Source organism: Rhodnius prolixus, unplaced genomic scaffold (genome assembly GCF_049639745.1).
Source record: "Rhodnius prolixus isolate KJV_2025 unplaced genomic scaffold, Rpr scaffold_37, whole genome shotgun sequence".
Taxonomy (NCBI): domain Eukaryota; kingdom Metazoa; phylum Arthropoda; class Insecta; order Hemiptera; family Reduviidae; genus Rhodnius; species Rhodnius prolixus.
The window spans coordinates 227,739-242,109 of record NW_027411587.1 but is presented as its reverse complement, the minus strand read 5'-3'; the positions used below and the strand labels follow the sequence as shown (position 1 = coordinate 242,109).

At 34.3% G+C, this 14,371-nt stretch overlaps 1 protein-coding gene across 2 annotated transcripts in view; it reads right to left on the bottom strand.

The window, feature by feature from the left end:
- LOC141448456 (uncharacterized) overlaps positions 1 to 14,371 on the bottom strand; it is a 227,652-nt gene that overhangs the window by 145,578 nt on the left and 67,703 nt on the right. The window lies entirely within an intron of this gene.

Sequence of the window (14,371 nt, the reverse complement as noted above, 5' to 3'; positions counted from 1 at the left end):
CACAGGATTAATACAAGAAAAAAAGGATATAGTTGTAGGAAATTTAATTAATAAAGGGATGATTCAATAATGATGTCCAGTAATCCGGCAATAAACTTTCAGACATCTTAATAATGGCTGGATGATTGCAGAATTCTGGTAAACGTCACGTTGGATTTATATATTATATATTTATATTTTTATGGTAGAGTTTTCCATTTATACCTCCTAATTTGTAAACATCATTTTGATTTCTAAAACTGTCATTTCAAAATCAAATGAACACTTCTACAATGTAGTGGAAAAAAATAAAATTCATCTGGATTACCAAAGTTAATCAGAACTTTCAACTTTACTTTGATTGATATTGAATTTTTTGGAATTTATTTTAAATATTTTTCCAGAAATGGCAATTTTAAATAATCGGAGATTTTTCCAGTTATTTCCCTGACTGTGTTGGTTGTATTCTAGGATGTAGGTAACCACTTCTAGTTTTTAGAGTTAAGTTTCTAGTCGAGCTTACTTTCCTATCAAAGTTTGTGTGGATATGGAAGTTTTCTCAGCGATCGTTAGGCATACAAGGGGATACCCATGCCATCTTCGGCCCTTGGAGCTTTGTCACTTGGGATCATTATGCGACATTAATTTCTAATCCCGTTGGTTTTGACCAGGACCTAGTTGAGTACACAAGCTGACTCAATATGGTTTGGTATCTCTTTTGTTGGGCACAGTAGGCAGAGGGAACAACTTTAAAGTATTGTCACGTAGGGGGACTACTTTTTTATTAGGTCTCCGTGGATTAGGGGATACTCTAAATAGGTAAAGGGCACTTTGAAATCAGTGGCAAGAAAGATCTTTGCGGTAAAACCCTAGACTTTACAAATTGGGGTGGTTTCTCCAGTAAAAGCTACAATAAGTAGGGCCCAATAAGACTGTTTTGGCTACAGTAGTTAGGGGAATTGATTCTTGCAGAGTCTAAATTAAAATTATACAAATTTTGTGGCTTGTAATTGTAATTCAAAGCCTTGCGAGTGGTTCACGCCTCCATATTTAACTCCCCACTCTTTCACATACAACGTCATGATGGAGTAGCTGTATTGGCTAGCTTAGAGCAAAATCTCTCCCTCTCTACGATAAGAGGAACCAGTGGCGTTTCAAAAAACATTTTCCATTTTTTTTCGCTTTCAAGGGAATGGATTTGTATTCGCATTGTGTACTTAACTGTGATAGCATGATAGAGATTAATATAGAATTATTGTGAATGCGATACAAAGGGTAGAAATATAAAGTGAAAGAGGAATAATAGAAGAACGGAGTGCAGGATAAAAAAAAAGAAAATGAACAAGACATGGACTGAGAAAGAAAAACAGTAGTAGACTGGTTCTTGAAATGTGAGACGAATAGTTGAAAAGAGAGGCTGTGGAAGTCAAGAGAAAAGCAGGATAGAGGTTTTTTTTAGAAGGAAACAGTGGTAGAGGCGCCGTTATTTAGAAGCGAACAAGGAGTAGAACCTCTTTACGCATCGCTTGCTTAACAAATTCACCTGCTGTCATAATCAGGCCCTCTGTATTATATTAAACAGGTGTCCCTTGCGAACGAGAACGTACACTTCTTTTAGCTGTACCAGTAGCAGAATCTAGAACGAGAATACCCCTCCCCTCATCGCCAGGACGGTGCCAGGATTGTAATTAAACGCGAGCATCTTCTTACTACACTTGAACGTGCTATGTTCAAACGGACGCAAACATCAAGTACATTGCCTTTTCTGTTGTCAAAATATCTCCCACTACCTCCGCTCTGAATTACATGGAAATATCATCAACGGCGACATCATCACCATCATTAGTTTACAGCTCTTTTAGCGCGTAATTTTCATACAACCTTCTACCCTTTTTAGTAATCATCTTAATTATAAAATGTTCGCACACCCACCATTTTGTTGAAATGGTATTTAAAAATGGAATACATGGCAAGAATTTTGTATTTCATCTACTTTAGTCGAACTACCAAACTTCCACAATTCAAGCAATGCGTTCAATCCACCATGGGGACTTTGGTTAATTCACGCATCTACACTAATAATTAGAAACATAATCACAGTAGGTCTGATATTGTTGCTTTGATTCATTAAGCCTAAAAATAAAATGGGCTTTCTAAATGTGCGAAATCTTTGGTCATCCTCCAAATATCTGAAGATAACATCACAATATCTATTGATGTAACATCAGTACTTATACCATCATCAGAATTAGTTGATCTATGATTAACACTTAGTAATGATTAACCTTTAGCAATAGTCTTTTTATCTTTTCAATTGCTCGAAAACCACTTCTTCGGATATCTTGGCATCCCCTTTATAGTTAACAATCTGACGACACTTTCATTGAAACCTGTGACATTCAAAGGGCCTGCAGAGATAGATGATGTGTGCAACTATCCAAATAGTTTAGCGTGCCCACAGGCAAACTCGAGTTCATCAAGCATACACACACCCTCACTTAACTTACATATATTGCGCACTTCTTAGTCAAAGTCAGAGCAAGAACACAAGTCACTTAAGAGAGACCACAGATGCCTACTCAGCAATTAAGATGGTTTTCTATTTCAAGTTTTAGGCTCGTTTTGATGACCCCTTATGTCTCATTAACCAATAACCTTAGAAATTTCAAATATACATTTTCTTTAGATGCCTCGAGCAAGATTTTTGTCAAAATCGGAAGTACCAGTCTACTGAGTCGAAATTTTAGTCCCTAAGATTTTTCAAAAGCCGCGCCTAAAATTACTTGAAGTTTTTTTAGTTTAATTTGAAATATTATCTATAAAAAATATTAATTTAAATGGTTACTCAACAAATAATGAAATTTATCTTTCCTCCAAAATACATTGTAGGGCCAACTCCCTGTGTGCCATGTTTAACTAACAAATGTGTGGCCAAAACGTTCTGGTTAGAAGGAATATCAATTCACCGGAAGTACGATATAAAGTCGTAGCAAGGCTTTTCTTTTCTTAAGAGAGTTTTCCAAACCGGTTTCATTTAAGTTGGTTCAGCTTATGATAAGCTATAACTTAGGTGTGAAATTTTATTAGAGAACAATGACTCAAATATGATTCTGGAGAACGTAAGAATTTCTTCAATAGCATCATTTATTAGGGTATAATATTGGCGTCATCTCTCTCTTTAGTTCAAGTTTGGGTTTCAAGAATATTTAATTTCTTTAACCGTTCGAAGAGGAAGTTGGTAAGGGTTGAACAAAAAGAACCTTGAGAAACCATGAGAAATGTACTTTTTGATTTCTCGCGATCTTCATGTTACAATTCGAACCCAAATAATGCACTAGAAGCACACTCTCAATATTAGCTATTATAATACTGGAATAAAGGTTAAATATTATTATTTATTGTTCACCTAGTTTATTGAAATAGCGCTCACTCATAAAACATAAAAATAATCTTCTCCAACTTTAAACGGAAGTGTCCGACTTTACGAGCAGTAAAATATGCAATAAAATGGATTTTTTATTGCTCTATTTTTTTTTTTTTTTTTTTTTAATACTATTTTCCATATTTAATTCTAAACTATATAGCTTAGTTTGAATTTTAATGACTTCTTCTATGTTGTAATAAAATTTATTTGAAAAGGGCAGCAAAGAAAAGGGTGAAATCTACTTAAGAATCATTGAATTTTATATATTAATAGCAGTTAAAGGAGAAAGAAAGAAATGACCCTAAATCTGATAATCCAGCGGCAAGTTCCCTTTCGATCCTTTCTAGTCGGGAATGCAACAAGTGACCGCCCTACAGTAGTGGAGGATCTCATAAAGTGGGCCAGTACTTAGTCGCTCCAGTAGAGTAAGACCACCGTTTCCATTATACCACCAATATAAGGGCACAAATGAACCTTTACTTCTTAATATTGTGTTCTTACTTACAATAGCTGTATAAAATTCTATTGCATAAATAATTTAGGGCTAAAATTATTATTCACTTAACAATATAAAAGATTCATTTTGTATTCATGCAATGAAACTTTTCGTAGTTTCAGTTTAATTCTAAGTCAGGAGAATATTGCGATTACGTCAGAATTTCGAAATTGATTGTCTTTTCACAGAAAATTTCTGTTTTTAAGTTGCCCTAAGTCATAAAAATAAAAAAAATGATTTTTAAAAGTTTTTCTGCTTGTGTGCATTTACAAAATATTAAACTAAAAATCGTCGGAAAATGTAACTTCCTTTTACTAGGGGAATTTTTACTAAAAACAAAGTTGACGTCAATATTATTTATGTTCACTTTAAAGATAAAAAAAAAATTATGAAGTGAAAAATGAGCAGCCATTTTTTTCAAATTTGGAATTTTGGGTAATTATTAATCTTTAATAATAAAATGAAATAATTGAATATATTTTTTTTGTTCAGATAGGGGCTTAACTTTGAACTACTAAAGTGTGTGTCTTGTACGAGGTCGGAAGCTCACACTTAACAATTAACATTTAACCAATTACAATTAACAGTTACTCGCTGATATTGAACTGGGAATTTTCCCACTTACTAGTCTAAACTTATAACTCCTTCGCCTAATCCGACCATAATCTTGATTAATATTTATTTGGTGATACTTCCCTCTGGCCCAGAAAAATCTTTGATCGAATTGTAGAACTTCTTTTGCGCTATAAACATACCAAGTTTTAAAATTAAAATTTTGGGCCAGATTTTTCGCCCAAGATTGTGTATTTGTAGTTCTTTTATCTTTTGCTTAAATTTTCACTAGACTATGGCGTTGGACTATCATTTCATATTTTAATCCGATACTTGGGAAAGAAAGTGAAAATTTTGAGAAGTGTAAAGATTGGGATCCCATTTCAAGGTGTTAATGTTCTTATAAAGTTTTGTTTACCTTTTCTTCCCCCTTCTGTTACTCTTCAGCATCTCATTTAAACTTGCTTCTTCCCAATTCCTGGGCTGGTGATAAGTAGCTTATAGTGGAGCAGAGATACTCCTTTCAAGCAGGAACCGAGTTCTGTTATGTTTGCATTGCTTCTGCATTTTCCTCATTCTCTTGGGAAAGTTGAAAGAATAGCATTAATAATAATTTTCTCTCTAAGCAGATTTTCTTCTACTGCTTCCATTTATTTATTAATTTTTCCTTTAAAAGGAAGTAATTTTTCCTTTTTCAAGACGATAATTAAGTTTCAGATTTTAATCTTAACTAGCTTTTACTGCGGAATATTACTTTTTCTGTGTGAAATTTCTCTGCAATTAAAAATGTTCTCAAAATCTTCTAGAGAGTAATTTTCTTACTACCATGGGATACTATTATAGGTAGCTGTTCCTAAAATTACTCTATCTTTTGGAACTTACTCTGAGTCGATTTAAACTGGAATTTTTGGGCCAAAAACCCATGAACTTAGCATTCACATTGCGACCACTTTAACACTGTGAGGAAGTGTTGGAATCGAGAAATCGGTAATTCTATCCAGACCGCCATTAAATCGCTCAGTTTACTGATTATTAGCGGATCCGGGTTAGCCTAGGTGACTCCTGGGCGCCTAAAATAAAGCCAACTTATTTTGTGTTAAATGAGAAATGAGATGGCCTATTCCTGGCAAGATAAGGCACTGGATTTCCCTTTATTATGGGACTGGTATCCTTTAGTGGGTTAGTTGAAATAATAGTGGGATCCCATTTTAGTTGCATGCTTCAACTTGTCTCCTGGTTGTATCAAGCATTTGGATTTGTTTCTTCTTGTTTGTTTATATTACAGAATTGCGCAGATTATAAACTCTGGCGATTCAAATTCTCCCTTCTGCGTTTTACATTTTGTCTTTGGTTCCAATATCATCACAGTATTGCCAAATATTGTTGTTCGTATTTATTGACTATCAGATTTATTTTTAAGTTCTTTTTCTCACATAACCAGTTTAAGAATGAATCTAACCAGGCATAAACTTATAAGGTTTTTTTCTTCTCGTCTAGGCTTATTATTTGCTCAGATTCTTTATATTGTTTGTTTTTTATTATTTGAACCCAAAATTTAAATTTCTAATTATTTATTTATTTTTGATTAACTTTCATCTAAAATTAATTGCACAGTTTATTTGAAGCTTAAGTTAATGGAGCATCAATAACAATGTTAATCACATGTCTTTACATAATTCTAGGCTTAATTCTGGTGCTTCATCTTGGAATGTTGACTGGCAGTTATCGTATTCTGTCGATACCATATTAATGAAATGAACAAGGCTACTGTACTCAAGTTTACGCTTTTAAATCGCGTAAAACTTTCTTGTCGCTTATCCTAAAGCATGCAATGGGCGAATGTATGGCTATACAGCAGCAATAATTCTACACAATATAGAAATGAAGCGGTACAACTGGCTGGCTGAACCAAACCAAAACCTCCTTAATACACCAACCACCAAGTCAATAGCATTCCTGTATTCCTTCGCACCTTCTATTCAAAGAAAGATGAGGGGTCTACAAGTAGAGGTTCAGGGGGAGGCGCTGGCTAGTGCGTTGAAGTGGAAACCCTGATATCGGTGCAATGAATTCCAATATCTGCAAGAGTGATGGTGCGAAATTATTAGATCGTATTTAATTTCAACGAATATCAAAGTCTTGTTCTTATTTAACCCGTTCTATAATTTGAATACAAATTATTATCATTGATTTTATCAGTCGGGGACGCGGATGTTTATTGTATCCTGTGCTGGTTTCAGACTTTAAGGCATCATCAGAGGTAGATTAATTAGTGTGATGTAGAGAACTCGACTTCATTTATCTTTCCGTCCCTTTCTACACTTGCTGACATTAAGAAATAAAAATATTCAAAAGATATGCCCTCCTAATCAACCTATATTATTGTTTTAGTAATTACTATCTACGTATAATTTCAGTGAAATACTGATGTTCATTCGTACTAAATTAGCACTTAATCGTAGTAACTTAATCGAAAGTGATCGATTTGGGCATTTCAGCGGAATGTCTCTTTCTAGGGAAGTATAATCTCATTTCATTAAATAATTATCGCTGGAAAAAAATGTTTTAATTGAAATTTGATCAATTTTCGTAATCGATTTTCACCATAAATATCGTTTTTAATTCCTAAAAAGTGGTTGAAATGTCTGTGTGAATTGCGTATGTGTGGACAATAACTCAAAAACGCAGGAAGTGCAAATGTTATATAGATACTACCATGGGACTGACAACTATCAAAATATCTAAACCCGGAAGTAGCTCTGTACTAAATGGACTTCTCTATTTCTGCCTTAAACTTCCAGAAAACAGCTTTAACGGTTTTCTTTAAAGTGAAACTCAATTCAGGGTACTTCTGTGTTTAGGGCCTCGGCTTCTCTCTCGTGTTTTATGGCAGATTTGTTATAGTATATTATTTGTACTTAGCTTTTACTTTAAAATAAATTGTTTAAGAGAAAATTAATGTTAAGTTGATGAAGTGATAGGGTGGAACTACTTGGAATAGAAAAATGTGCTTTTAGTTGGAAAGTGCTTGCATAGCAGGATTATTCTGAGAATTAAGGGAATATGTTTGAAGCAAACGAACATGAAATTCGTTCTTGCACTAGCTTAAGTTCGTTTGGTTTAAAGTAGCTTTGGCTTTTTTCTAAATGCCTTGAATTTTGAAATTTAACAAAGTATATTATTGATTATTGTTGGTTAGTTATTAGTTTTACAATTATAGAAAACTAAATCAACATTTCTAGCTTTCAATTAGTTTAAGCTCAGTTAGAATGTACCCAGTGGTTAGATTGTGAATAGGTGAATATTGTGTTAATTGTGCCAGAGGTATTGTTGCGGCATAGTAGCCACACAATCGTGTCAGAGAGCCTGACCGCAGATCGCTTTATTACTCAAACCTCGGCCAATTTTCAGATGTTAGATGGTCTGTCTGTGATTTCTGAATCTGCTTTCTTATTCTCCCTTCTCTTCTGTGGTCGCCACACACACACACACACACACACACACACACACACACACACACACAGACGAATCGTCGTTTGTGTAGTGGAGGTAAAAGACTGTCTGTCTATAGTAAATCGGGCCTCACTATTCAACTGTCTAATAGAGCGTTCTACCAAACTATTTGTAACAATATAAAGTGAGACAATTCTTGCAGACAATCTGTGTGATCCGTTTGCGGGCTTTCGTGTCTGTGATCGATGGTGCACTCTGGAGAACATTTGTTATTCAGTTCAGCTTCTCACCACACACAGAAAGAGACAGAAAGTGAGAGAGAGAGAAAGAAAGAGAGAAAGATACGATAAAGGAAGTAAGACGCCACTGAGGTGCCACGGTAGCCGAGCGGTTAAGAGACGAGACTTGCAAAGCTAATATGCATTGTGGTACTGGGTTCGATTCCCGGTCTTAGGCCTTGGATTTTATTTAAAGGTTAATAAAAGAAATTAACAGTAAAGTATGTTTGCTAGTCGCCTCCGTCCGCGACACCTAATTGGCAGTTAGACGTAAAGCCGGCCTGAAAAAATAGGCAATTACTTTACTTAGTTAAGATGCCACTGCCTCCCTGAACCCTTATAAAAAAAATTTATAAAAAAAAATTGTAATCTAATTTGAATTAACATAAGATTACCAAGAACTTGAAAAACCATTCTTCAAACTTTCATTTGTTATTCCTACGGCCAGAAAAATGTATGGGACAAGAATAGTGTCAGTGAAAGCGCTTCAGTAAATTTTATCTAGTAGATGACAGTCTCAGAATATCGCAGAGGATGCTTGAAGAACCCATAGTATAAGCTGGCCGATTTCACAGAGTGCGGGAGTTCATAAAGGAACTAGACATGAGTCTCATTGCTGTTGCCGGATGACTTGAAGGTGTACAAACTCGAGAAATGAAAACCTCACCAATTTAACAACAATTGGCAAAAAGTTTGTCATTTTTTTGGATAATAATGTTTCGCAATTCGTGGTGAAAAGTGACTTTATTGCTACTAAATTGTAAATTCTATATTAAACTAAAATGGCAATTTACAGGGAGAAATAAATCGCCTGCATTCTTCAGAAGTTCCTTTAAAAATAATTTTCTATTAAAAATTTCAAATGAAAGTTATCTTTTCCTGCGCAATCAGGATCCTAGATAAAGGTTTGTACCATTTTAGAGAAAATCTCCGAGAAAAATTATCTCAATATCTTAGTAGTTCCGGTTTAAGGGATTTTGATGGCTAAAAATTGGTTTCCGGGCTTAGGAGATCACAAAATATAAATTTCCTTTGAAATCTCTTTATAAAAAATTGGGCACAATCCCAATATTTCCTTTTACTAGTCCTAGAAGAAATAAAAACCAACTATAAAATACCGACATCCATGTATGATTCATACATAACATATTTCAGGTAATCAGATTCAAATGGCAGCCATAAATCATTGCCGCTCATCGCTTCTCTTTCTAGTGAATCGCTTCTAAATTGCTTTCCTGAACTACGTCACACGTGCTGCCTTCCCTAGCGTGCTACACCGCCGACTCTTTGTCTCTTGTACCTTGCCTGAATTGCCTCCTTGTTCTTCTTGCACATTGATTTCTGCCAGCGTATCTCTGATTCCAACTGTGTGCGCGTATCTCCTGTGGTTGATCGTTATGTCTAATCTGTTCACCAAAAGCGTATTAACTTCTTTAGACCCCCTTCCATTACTTATTCCATCCGAAAAACTAAAAAACTCTAATTTATTTATTACTAATTTTGCGTTTGTGATATGCTAACTTTTTTTACCGTTGAGCAAACTGTGAATTAGTCAACTAACTCAAAAATCTGAAAACCCCAGAAAGATCTTTTTCAATCGATAAGTACAATTGAATAAAATCGATTGAGCGATAGTTATGTATACTTTACTAAATGTTTAGTTTTAGTTATTTTTGCTCAAAAATAGATAGTTTTGAAAAAAAAATTGCTTTACATAAATCGAGCTTAGTACATAAACATTTACATTTTGGTTTATGTGCGTGGGGAATTTTTAGCGCGAACTTCTTTCTAGAACCGCCAAAAAGTTGGCAGTCAAAATCTCTTTACCGGAAGAAGCAGTTTCATTGCATAGATTTTTCTCTTATTTGAGATTTTCATCCAAAAAAGAAGGGCTCTTCCGATTTCACATCGGAAATCCAAAATCTATAATTTGTATTTTCATAATTTTTCTAGGCTAATCGTTTTTTAGGGCAGTTCTAAGTACGCTTTTCTCATAAGGGTAATTTTTTTTGTAGCTCCTCCGATTTTTTTGTATTCCTACAAATATCTAATCACTCCTTTAGGTATACAAAGTGCAGACAAAGATGGGAACAATACGTACATTCGTTTTTAGAGGGTTGAGATGGTGTGTGTAAGAGAGAAAGACAAAATAATTTAATTATAAAATAATTTAATACCATCGTTCATCGTTAGTCATATAATCTATGTGCTGCCATGTATATATTAATTAATGTACATGTTTATATTAATAAATTGCAGTATACATATATCCTCGCTATACAGAAGTGTCCAAGCAGATTATACATGAAGATAGAAAGAGAAATCGTTGCCAGCCCCCGACTGTATACGCGGCCAAGTTGTCGGAGTGAACTTTGGAGATGACACCTCTCACTAAAAACTTCACTCATTTATAATTCATTAGAGAAAAGTTTCCCGGCTAAGATGGAGACAAATAAAAATGGGGAAAAAGAAAACTGTTGCGGGAAAAAAGAGAGCAGAGAGATTACTCTGAAAATAAAGTCTAAATGAAATATGGAAGAGAAGCTATTCAGTTTATTTCTATTCTGAAAAAATTAATTGTATTCAAGTTCAAATCTGGAGCAACCGAGTAAAATCATCAAGAATAATTTAATCCGAAGGATTATGAATTTTTATTTATATATTCAAAAAAAATTTCGGATTTTTTCTTTTATTAGAAAAGTTTCAGTATGCTGTAAATATTTTACGATCTATTTTTTTTTTACTTTACTTTTGCGGGAATATTTCGGCTTTACGTCATTTCGCTGAAAAGAAAAAGGGTGCTAATTATTATTTTTTTTAAAATTATTGCTTTTGTGTCCATTTTTAACATCCGGTGAAGTAATGAGATTGGAAGTTGCAAAAGGTAGAATGATGACGTAAAATAATGATTAAGTTAAAATTAAGGGTAATTAAAGTTAGCAACACGAAAACCATAATTTAACATTTTTTTATTATTATTTTTTTTTTCTAAGGGTTTTCCCCACAATGAGGATTCCCTCGCCCAAACTATTTTAATTTTTTATTTTACTTCTCCAAACATCTCTGTTCCTTGCGTCCTCCATCGAAACGCCATAACCAGCCATATCCTCCTTAACCATCTTCAGCCATGACAGCTTCTCTACTTCCATAGTCTTTCTTATCTCAGAATTTCTGACTTTTTCCAAACGGGATTTTCGAGCGGACCTTCTCCAAAAATCCATCTCGGTTGCCAACAATTTCCCTCTCTCTTGACTTCCTGGAGTCCATGTTTCGCTACCGTACAGTATAATGCTTTCGACTATGGAACTATACATCAGCCTTTTAACTGACGGTAGTATGTTACTGCTCCACAGTAGAGGATTAAGCAACCCTATGGCCCTCTCTGCTACCCTCAGAGATTCTTCTTGATTAATTAATTTTAAGAATCAAAATTTACAAATATTAAATACGGGATTTGTTAAGCAAGTGTGAAGTGACGGCTTGACTAATCGAGTGTAATTGGTCTGGATTGAGAATACTGGTTGGCTGACTTGTTGAATACGCTGTTCTCTCGTTTTACATATTTTAATGGCAGGGAAGGTGTCATTGTTCTTCTAAATCATGAAGTAGCAGTTTTTTGGGGCTTAAGAACGCTCTTTAATAAATATGTTTTTTTTGTGCTTCAATTTTTCTTTTCGTAAAATCTGTGTAGCTCCCTCTTTAAGCAATCACTTTAAACAAGAACACTTCCGGGACTAGATCGTTATTAACCAATCAGCAATGGCTGACCTAATATAGTAAATTATTAAAGGTCTGGGACAGGAGAAGATCTGTGTAATTATAATCGGATTAGAAGTGAGGTGTCCCTTGGTCGGACTATAAAATAGGTCGAGTTTCCTGCCTAGCCATTGTCGATTCAGATAGAGAGAAGAAACTGTATCTGAACGTTCAGATTCTGTGAAGAGAAACAGGAAACTGTAATACATATCTTGAGAAGCACGTGATGCTGTCATCCAAGGGTGATTAAGTTATCTTGGGGCGTAGAAAGTGAATATTTTCTTATTTTTTTAAAAAATGCAAACTGTAGAAAAATATTAAACTAATTTTCTATAAAGGAAAGTAATAAAGAGATTTCAAAAAGCAACTCCATTTAATAGAAGAAGAAGAAGGCAGAGAAAAGAAAAAGTTGGATGAAATAAAATGTTTCCAATGATTATATAGACGGCATTGGTGGAAAGAAAAAGTTTTACATTTTAATTAATGGGTCCAACTCATTACCTGTAAGATGCCACCATCACCTGAAACGAATGGCTTTCTTAAAATTTCATTTCACTAGAATATTCCAATTTTAAATCAACCCTAGTTGAAGAAATTTGTCCCAACATTATGGATGGTACAACTGAACAGCTGTAAAGTACGTAATAGTATTTCCCTCTTCGAATATTTCTTTCTCTCCTTTTTATTATTAATAATATTTATTACTTTTTCAAGTTTAGTTTCGGAAAATGTTATCTAAAATTGAAATTTATATTCTTTTCAAGAAAAAATTAAATGGAAAACATTATAATAAAACATTACACGCGAAAACTGCTATTCTAGAACCACACATAGCAAATATTGGATCAGCCATACGTCACAGATAGCCGGTAGACTGTTAATAAAGCTATGTTGATTGTAGTTTCGCTTGTTTTATTTAAAAAATAAAAATAAATAAATAAAATACTAATAATTTAAACTTCACTTCTATTAAGAGCGCGATGGTGACGTAATTTTCCTTAAATAAGTTTACACCGGAAATACATTTTTGAGTTGTTGCCTAAAATCTGGTTTGAACTCTCAGAGAGCGATCCCAAAGTGAAGCTTAAAAGTACCAGTTCTTCTCTAAATTCTTCTCTAAAAAGAGCTATAGTCGTCTTTCTCGCAGGAAATACTCTTACAGGAAATTGGTATTTAAAAAGAAATAAATAATAATTTAAACAAAATATAGTCCTTTTATCAAGGCACCACGGTAGCCTGTAAAGAGGCGAGACCTGTAAAGCTAATATGTATTGTGGTACTGGGTTCGATTCCCGGTCTTAGGCCTTGGATTTTATTTAGTGGTTAATAAAAGAAATTTACAGTAAAGTATGTCTGCTAGTCGCCTCCGTCCACGACACCTAGTTTGGTAGTTGGACGTAAAGCCCCACCTGAAAAAATAGGCGATTACAATAATTTTTACATTTCCCCCCTTTTTTAAAAAAAAAAGCTATTTGTTTAGCGCAATAACTGTTAAATTTCGCTTTCATAAAGTGTGAACTAAAGCTTGACTAAGTCTAGACTTAATCTTTACCAAGAAAATAGATCATAAATTGCTCCCAGTAGCTTAAAGCCATATCTAAATTAGAGTTAGCGTTGTTACTGAATGAAGAAGTAAATTAGCTACTTCTTTATGGATCTTGGTTTCCGGAGGATCCAAGTGTAACTTCACAAATTATGCTCAAGTGATAGCCTTCTGCTTGGAATGTAAGTCCATCAAGTAAACTAGCTCTATTTGAAGTCCACTCACGCCAACATAAAGTATATCTACATACGCCTAAATCCAATTGTGCTGCGAATAAAATGATCCTTGCTCGGAGTTCTATTCTCTTTTGCTTGGATTAAACTGTGAAATATCCTTTAAAAAAACCCTCTTGTTCCTTTCTGCAAATATTTTTTGTAGAAACGACTCCATTAATTTTCTATTTCTTCATAAAAATGTTTTATACATTCTGACGATGAAAGAAGGTGGTAAATGGATCGATACAAATTATATTACAAATTTAATTAAAGCTACTAACTGAAAGTGTAAATAATCGTTCAATAGCAATAATTTAATTCAGCTTTCTATTTACTCAGTCTGAACCTAGCAGAGGATAGAATCAGGTTAGTTCAGAAAAGCTGGTGAACTCCTCTTATAATTGGTGTGAATTGAATTTCCCTTACTAATTAGTACTGGACAAACCCGCCAGAGTTCAGTCGGGTGCGAGAGGGCGGGAGGGAGGGAATAGTGTGGCAGTGTTGTTCTTGTTCACACAATTAATTTTTCCCACTTATATCTATCAGGGGTTACCACTTCCCGGATACACCGGTCGTTGAGTAATTTTGTTCTTGTATTTGAAGAAGTGGGCGGACCAGCAAAGTTTTATTAAAAATGTCCAACAGTGGAAATAGTTTATCAATATTAGAGAAGTT